This window comes from Acomys russatus, chromosome 19, assembly GCF_903995435.1.
Source record: "Acomys russatus chromosome 19, mAcoRus1.1, whole genome shotgun sequence".
Taxonomy (NCBI): domain Eukaryota; kingdom Metazoa; phylum Chordata; class Mammalia; order Rodentia; family Muridae; genus Acomys; species Acomys russatus.
Window position 1 is genome coordinate 9408043 of NC_067155.1, and position 8590 is coordinate 9416632.

Here is an 8590-nt window from a genome sequence, read left to right on the forward strand (position 1 = left end):
GAATGACTTGCTTCTCAACCATCCATTTACCTACAAACTTCACAGTTTCACTTTTCTTTACAGATGAAAAATACCCCATGGCAAAAATGTACGACATTATTGTTATCCATTCACCACCTGGTGGACGTGTAGCCTATTTCTGTCCCATGACTACTGTGAAGAGAGCAGCACTGAACATGGCTTGTTCTCTATAATAGCTAATGGTTGCTCAATTCATATCCTTCCTTGTATGTACACAATTGATTGTTTACATATAAAGTTCTGTACAAAATAGAATTAGACACAGTTGATTATACTTATAGTAATGCTTCAGAGGATGTTTCAAAAAATGGGACACAATTTAGCTCAAAACAAATGACACTGGAATAACCCAAGGACTCATAGGGGAAATACTGGCTTGGATTGTTTGAGTTGTCAGACTAAACTCTCTTTGTCCACTCATGGGAAAATACAAGACTCCAGATAACAAGTTGAAAGTCTTTGTGGAAGGACTTGATGTCAGCTTGATTTTGCAACAGTGAAAGCTCACGGGGTAATGCACCCCCTGGAAATACACCTAACAAATCCCCTCTTCTCCCCTGGAGTGCACCTCTCCACGCCTGGTGACAACACCAATTCAGAACTTGGATTCTCCCAAAGGAAACATAGAAAACCTCTTCTAACCTTGTCTCAGCTACTCACTAAAATCTAACAAACTCCTGGTTATTATCATTAATTACAAGAAAGTGAAAATGGTGATTTGCTCTGGGGGTAAATGTTTATTCTTTCATCAGAGGCGTTCCAACATCCCCATTCAGACCTGGTTAATAACAACATAGATGACACAAAAATAGACTCTCTGAGGGATGTCAGGTACAGACTCTGTCCATTTTTAAGCTCTGATATATGGCCTCATTCAGCAATCTGCACAGATATTCATGGAAAATATGGGACAAGTAGGCATTTTGTTGGATCTGTCTTAGGAAATGAATGCCCAGAGGACTTGAAAGGGAGGGGAAGTCAGAGCTGAGTGTGTGTAATAACTGCTCGGCAGCTGGCCTTCATCCCTGTGAGCAATCCCATCCTTGCGGTGACTGGACAGGTGAGAATCCTGCAACTGTAGATTTCTGCTTTAAGTTCTCGTCTCCCTACTGCAATTTTTGTAAGGCCAATCTTAACAATTAGGATGGCTGTTGTTTTATTTTTGTTTTGTTTTGTTTTGTGTGTTTTTTTTTTTGTCACTACGCACTACTTGATTACCTCAATTCCTTTATCCCAAAGAAATGTCTGTGTGAGAGCTTAGCACCCACCTGAAAATGACTTTGAATTTAACAGCTATATGTGGTAGTACAAATTTTTAGCTGTGGATGGAGGCTGATTGTTCTTACGGAAAACAAAATATAAAATCAGGCGCAGAATAAACACGAGCTTTCTTATATTGAGCTTTAAAATAATCTGTTGGCAAGGTCAGTCGGAAGGTGGCCCGAGTGACTGTCTCTATTAAGATGAAATTTCTACTCCTTTTCCTCGTGGTCGCAGTGGCAGTTGTCCACAGTGAGGCCTCTGCCAACCTAGGTGTCATGCTCAGCAAGATATTAAAGATGCAGTATGCCACGAAGTGGCCGCTCAAGTCCCAAATTTGAATACCCTGAAGGTACAGGTGGGTGTTTGAGGAGTACATGTGGGTTATCAGGCAGCAGTATCCAGACATCTGCACTGAAGGAGTGAATTATTTTCCTCCACCAATTTATAGGCACATAGCATCTTTCCTGTCACTCTTCAAACTAGTATTAATAGGCTTAATAATTATTAGCAAGGGTAATTTTGCTTTTTTTTTTTTTTTTTTTTTTTTGCATGCAAGCTCCTAGCATCTGGCAGTAGGGCCCCAAAAAAGGTTTATGCATATATGGTGGTTTTCTTCTTGAGTGACATGATTGAGAATCATTGAATATCAACAGGTGCTTTTGAGATAACTTTAAATGCTATGATTATAAGGTCTAAGCTGGAATCTGGTTATCTTCCACCTATGCAACAACTTGCTCAAATTCTTGTCAGTAAAATGAAACTTAACGTGCATGTGGATTCAACTCCACCTCATTGAACATAGGCCTACTTATGAACACTGAAAACTCTTCTGGACTAAGGGGTTTTGCAAGAGCTGCATGACTGACATTGTGAAGGTATATACTTAAGACAGTAAGCTGTTAGTACAGAGCAGATGTTCTTGCCAGGCTTGTTGTACCTCTTGGAAAACCTCAGTGTAAGGCAGTTTTTCCATGCTGGTGCATACTGAATTCTGCACATACATGGAGTGCAGTGATACTGTGCAGCGTCCCCGAACCCACTGTTAATAGTTTCATCTTCTTGGTATAGCACTATTACTTCTCACTCTTTTCTTGGTCATGTTTGAGAAAGTGTAGAATTGGGTTATAACCTGAGTTTGTTTTTTTTTTCAAGATGTGCGTTAAACCTGTTGTGTTTTTTTTTTCATGTGAGTTTTCATTTTAAAAATGTTTAACATCAGTCTTCTTTGGTGGAAACACCTGAAGTCCCCAAATAATTTTAAAGAGTTTATCAGATAGCTCTCATTTGGCCATCTTTAGTATATAGTTTTCAAAATGTGGCACATTGTGAAGAGTAAATTATACAGGGTTGTGGGAGGAAATACAATATCCAGAGTACTCTACCAAGTGTGTGTCTTGTGTCTCTGTGTGTGTGTGTGTGTGTGTGTGTGTGTGTGTGTGTGTGTCTGTGTGTGTGTGTGTCTGTGGTGGGGGGAGGAAGAAGGGAGAGGGAGAGATTATCAGGAACAATAAACCAACCAACTGCTTTTTAAATCGTATTTTGTAGTTCAATCTACACAATATCTAATGAATTGATTTTAATTAAGAAGCCTTTATACTAAACTAGTCAATAAAAACTGAGTAAATGTAAGTTAAATGAAAAAGTTTACTGCTCAGTATATATATTTTTTTATTTATTTCACACCCTGGTGGCAGCCCCATCCCTCCCCAGCTCCCAGCCCCATCCTATCCTCCATTCCTCTCCCCAACTAATCAGAAAAAGGGGTTCCCTCTCCCACCCACCTCAGATCATCAAGATGCACTAGGACTAAGCATGCACTCCTCCCCTGTGGCCTGGCAAGGCAAACCTGCTAGGGGGAAGTAATCAAAAAGCCAGCTAAAAAGTCCATTCCAGAGAGAGTCCCCCACTCCCCTCAATAGAAGACCCACATGAAGCTTGATCTACCCGTTGGCCACATCCCTGCAGTGGGTCTGAATCCACTCCATGCAAGGTCCTTGGTTGGTGCTTCAGTCTCAGCAGGCCTCTCTGGGCCCTGGTCAGTTGGTCTTCTTGTGTGTATTTTTAAATAACCATTTACCTGATATATGTTTTGTTTTTCACTTAGAGATAATTTCTCTAAGGACATCATTTAGAATCACACACACAAATAATGAACTAATTTACTGTTTCTAGAACAATTGAAACTCACCTCACTGAAGAAAAAATTCAGTGAAACTTCTTTACAAAGTGTGTATTGTATAAATGGAGATCATTTGTCTAGCAATTGCATTATCTTAACATCATATTTCAGAATTTTATTGTATTTGAAAGGCAAAATTTTTACGTATTTTAATGTTTTCATAACTGTTACACAGTTCTAAAAAAGAAACTTTGAGTTGATTAATACAAAAAAAAAAACGAGTTAGAACTAGCGCCATAATTTTGCATGGCAGTTACGTACAGCTGTAGTAACAGAGAGGGTTTAAGTGGAAGAGCCAACCATAACCCTGGGTTTACAGATGGACGTTAAGAGCTGAAGGGAAGGAACCAAAATGGGTGATATGTTGTCGATGCTACCTAACTCTTAGACGTTGAGCACATTGACTGCTGGACAAGCAATGCACCTTAGCGTGACAGCCTAAAGCAGAACCTACTGTGATCCTCGGATAACAGAAAGCTAGTGCAGTGATTAACTGGAGGAAAATGATGCCGTCTTATCCTTTTGGTTAGGGTTGTAGCTCTGTTAGCCTGGACTGTTCTGGTGATAGACATTGTAAGTTCTATATATATGGATATGGTGACTAGGTCTTAAAACCTTGCTACTCTGGTTGTCTACCACTTCAGACTCTACATCCACAAAGTTTAATACTCAAGTGTGCCTTTCTCCAAATAACGGACACTCCATTTGTCCATTTGTGACACAGATTTATGGCACACAGACATTCAGAATTTAGGCCATAAATGTTCATATGTAATTGAGAGTTTAAACTATGAAGAACTCAATATCAAATCCAACTTTCTCCATGTTTGTTTGCCTTAGGATGGATAATTCATCTCTTAGTTAATTGCTTTTATTGGCTTAGACATCTAGTGAAACTCAGCTGTTCACACACAGAGATCTGTTTTATCTTATGCTTAGTGACAATTAAATCCAGAATTTAAGAATCTACTAGGCAAATAAGTGTGATGCAGAAATATAAAAATATATAAGGAGAAGAAAGTAAATTATTTACAACTATCATATTCCTAACAATTACAAATTTATTAGCTGCTTACAAATTGTATAGTTACAAAGTGTATGTGCTCTACAAATCAGAAGATCATGGACTTATCTATAGGCTGGCTAATTTTATTGGCATTTTCAATACAGTTGACATTGAGAAAGGTCTTTGTCTTAATTAAAAAGTTGGTAAAGCATGGTTTTAAACCTCGGTGTAAAATGTACAGGAACACCTGCTTTCAGAATCGGAGTGGCACTGGTTATGGCACTAGCACCAGTGTTAGTTGCTCAGCCAGAACACTGTGAAATGTGGTGAAATCCAGTGATAGTTCATTCTTAACTTTAAAGGTTTATTAGTCTGGAATTTTGATGCACTAAAACACTCTATCATTGTCATAACTTAAAATAACTCAGTTAATTTTTAAAAACATGATTTGATATTGTAAGGCTTTTCTTTTTTTAAAAAAATGTGAAGCAGGGAAAGAATTGTAAAGATTTAGGACTTTAGGTGTTGTGAAAATAGACAAGCCAGTGTGAAAGGAAAAAAGTAAAATAATCTTTCTGTGCAAGTGATTTAACTATGATGGTTTTTGAGTGTGCCTGAGGGAAACCTGAGATGATTCAAATATATCTCCATCACCCAATTTCTTAGTATGATAGTATAGATAAATAAAATTATGAAGACATGAAATTCTTTGGTCCCTGGGAACTTTTTCACAAATACAGAGTATATGTGGAAGTTGACTTTCACCTGTGTTATCAGAGTATTAGTGAGGTTTTTTAAATCTGCTATGTTCTATCCCTGTGGTGAGTTGTACAAAATTCTCAAAAAAGTTTATGGTTTATTTCTTTGCTACATTGTTTAGTTACATGATTTTATACATTATAAATTTTAATTATTTGGTTTTTTTTTTGAGATAGAGTTTCTTTATGCAGCCTTGGCTGTCCTGGACTCACTCTTACAGACCAGGCTGGACTTGGACTTGAACTCATAAAGATATGTTTGCCTCTGCCTCCCCAAGTGCTGGTATTATAGGCATGTGCCAACACACCTGGCTGGCAGTATTATTATATCTTTACACATACACTTATTCTAGTTATGTGTGTGTGTGTGTGTGCATGTGTACATGTGTGTGTATGTGTGTGTGTTAACTGAATGTGGGCCTAGCACAAAAACCTGAAGAGGGCAACAGATTTGGGAAATTGAAGTTGCAGGTGGTTATGAGGCACCAGGTGGGTGCTGGAATTGAGCATAATTCCATAAAAGGACCATCTCTCCAGCCCCCAATTTGTACTTCTTAACACATTGCTATAATATGAGAAAAGCTGTTAAATTCTAAGGATTTAGAATTCTAACAATAAATTCCTGTCTGACACTGTTAACGTATTTATATGCAAAGGCTATCGTGCGTTAAAACAGAAGTCATGTTGCTGAACAAGACGACATGGCATCACTCACACTTCCATCATGAGGCAAGAGAAAGTATAATAAATACAAAATAATATCCCACATTACTGTCCATGCGCTGTTTTCCAGGCAAAACTCTTGCTGTGTGATATAATAGTGTCTCCCTCCTCAGAAGAAGAAAACACTTGAAGTCGATTGAAAACCTCAGAAGATTTATTAAAGTCCTGAAGGCAACACTGTCCGACCTGATCATCACGTCATGATGCAGTAAAGCCCTCTCTAGGTCTTTGCAGAATAAAATCATGAAAACCACTGAAGAAGTGGCACTCCAGATTCTCCTTATTTGCCAGGTTGGGATTGAGACTGTGGCCAACACCCTTCTGTTCATCCATAATTTTTCTCCCATCTTTACCAGCCTTCAACTGAGACCCAAACAGGTCATTGTCACCAACATGGCCATTGCCAATGTGTTTATTCTCCTCCTCATTAGGTTTCCAAAAAATATGACAGTTTTTGGTCCAAGGAAGCCCCCAACAGACCTCAAGTATAAAACCGAGTACTTCATTCACCTGGTGGCTTGAAGCACAAGCATGTGTTTCACCTGTGCCCTGAGTGCCTACAAGTTTTTCACTCTTGCTTCTAGTAACTGTGGTAGACTTGTTCTCAGAAAAAGAGCCCCCAAGGTCCTGAGTTATTCTTCCTACAGTTATTGGTTGTTCAGTGTCTTCTATAATGTCTACATTCCAATGAAAGTCACTGGTCCGCAGAACAGAGGCAATGCCACTGACTCTAGAAGCAAGTGGGTCTGTTCCACCTCAGATTTCACCGTAGGCATGGTCTACTTAGGGTCTGTTCACGACATCATGTTCATCAGCATCATGGTCTGGACCTGCATCTCCATGGTGCTGCTCCAGCAGAGACACCATCAGAGACTGCAGTACATTCTGACCCACGCTCAGGACCAGAGATTCTATCCTGAGACCAGAGCTGCCCATGCCATCCTGATGCTGGTGTTCACATTTTTGAGCTTCTATCTCCCGCATTGTGTTTGTAATCTCTGTCACATTTCTTTTGTGGACTTTCGTCTCTGGTTGCGGTGCACCAGTGAAGTTTTAGCCACAGGCTTCCCCTCTATTTCTCCCTTACTGTTGATCATTAGGGGTCCTCGAAATCCTTGTTCAGTGCTCTTTGGCTGCTGAAAGCCAGGCCCCAAAACAAAACAAAACAAAATGCAAAATAATAGATACGTCTTAATTAGCATCCACACAAAAACTCTTTGTGCTGAAAACCCTTCTTTCAGAACAGGACTAGGTGACTCACCACTGTAACCGCCCCGCTAAAGGAACGGAAGCAGGCGATTTGCTGTGCAGTCGATGGTAGCTGAGATTACAGCAGGCTGTCTGCTGTACAGTCAGTGGTAGGTCAGATCGCAGTCATATCCAGGTGAGCAGACGATGAAGAGACCCAATCTTAAATATCCCCCTCATCAGGGGAAGCAAGAACAGGAAGACCTACAGAAGGAAGAAAAGAAGCAAAGAAAAATAAAAGCCAGTCAATAAGTTCATGATTATCTTAGCATATATATGGGACAGCCTGGATTTTAGACTCTCCATTGAGAAGTCGGGTGTAATGTTACTTGGTCATTTTTCTCGTGCAGCTTTTAATATTTTTAGTTCTGTGTATTTAGTGTTTTGATTATTATGTGTAGATGGGGACTTTTTTTTCTGGATCAGGATATTTGGTGTACTGTATGCCTACTGTAGGCTTATTTATTATTTATTTATTTAATCACATTACAATCAGATCCCAGCCTCCTCCCTCCTTTCTTACTAGTCACAAACCCCTATTCTTCCCCCCACTTCCCATCTCCTTCTCAGAGAAGGTGATGACCCCAAGGGGTAATAACCCACCCTGGCACCTCAAGTCACAGTAAGACTAAACACATCCTCTTCCTCTCAGGACTGACACAAGAGCCCAGCTATGGGAGAGGGATCCAGAGAGAGGCAGCAGAGTCAGGGACAGCCCCCTACTCCCATTACTAAGGAACCCATATGTTGCCTAAGCCGCACATCTGCCACATATGTATAGCGGGTTCTAGACCCAGCCTATGCTTGCTATTTGGTTGGTGGTTCAGTCTCTGTGAGCCCCTATGAGCCCAGGTTAGTTGACTCTGTAGGTCTTCTTGTGGTGTCCTTGACCCCTCCAGTTCCCTCTATCCTTCTTCCCAATCTTCCACAAAACTCCCCAAGCTTTCGGCCTATTGTTTGGCTGTGGGTCTCTGCCTCTGTTTCTATTGGCTGCTAGATGAAGTCTCTCCAAAGACAGTTATGCTAGGCTCCTGTCTGCAAGCATGGCAGATTATCGTTAATTGTGGCAGGGGTTGGCTCTCTCCGATGGGGTGGGTCTCAATTTGGGCCACTCACTGATTTCCCATTCCCTCAATGTCTGCTCCATCTTAATTCCTGTACTTCTTGTAGGCAAGATACATTTTGAGTCAAAGGTTTTGTGGGGCATCTCCTTCTTTAGGTTAGGGTTTTTCATTATTTTTTTCTTTTATGCCAGTGAAAATAATCACTGTGCCTTTGGCCTGGGTTTCTTCTCTTTCTTCTATTCTTATTATTCTTAGATATTTGTCTTTTCATTGTGCCAAGATTTCCTGGATGTTTGGTACCAGGAGTTAATTAGATTTAACATTTCTG

The 8590-nt window shown here is 40.1% G+C and overlaps 2 pseudogenes; both read left to right on the forward strand.

Annotated features, from left to right (window-relative positions):
* Positions 1 to 1484: 1484 nt before the first annotated feature.
* LOC127203065 (thioredoxin reductase-like selenoprotein T) lies at positions 1485 to 2080 on the forward strand (annotated as a pseudogene).
* A 2599-nt stretch (positions 2081 to 4679) lies between these two features.
* Positions 4680 to 7090, forward strand: LOC127203066 (vomeronasal type-1 receptor 4-like; annotated as a pseudogene).
* The last annotated feature ends 1500 nt before the right edge of the window (positions 7091 to 8590 follow it).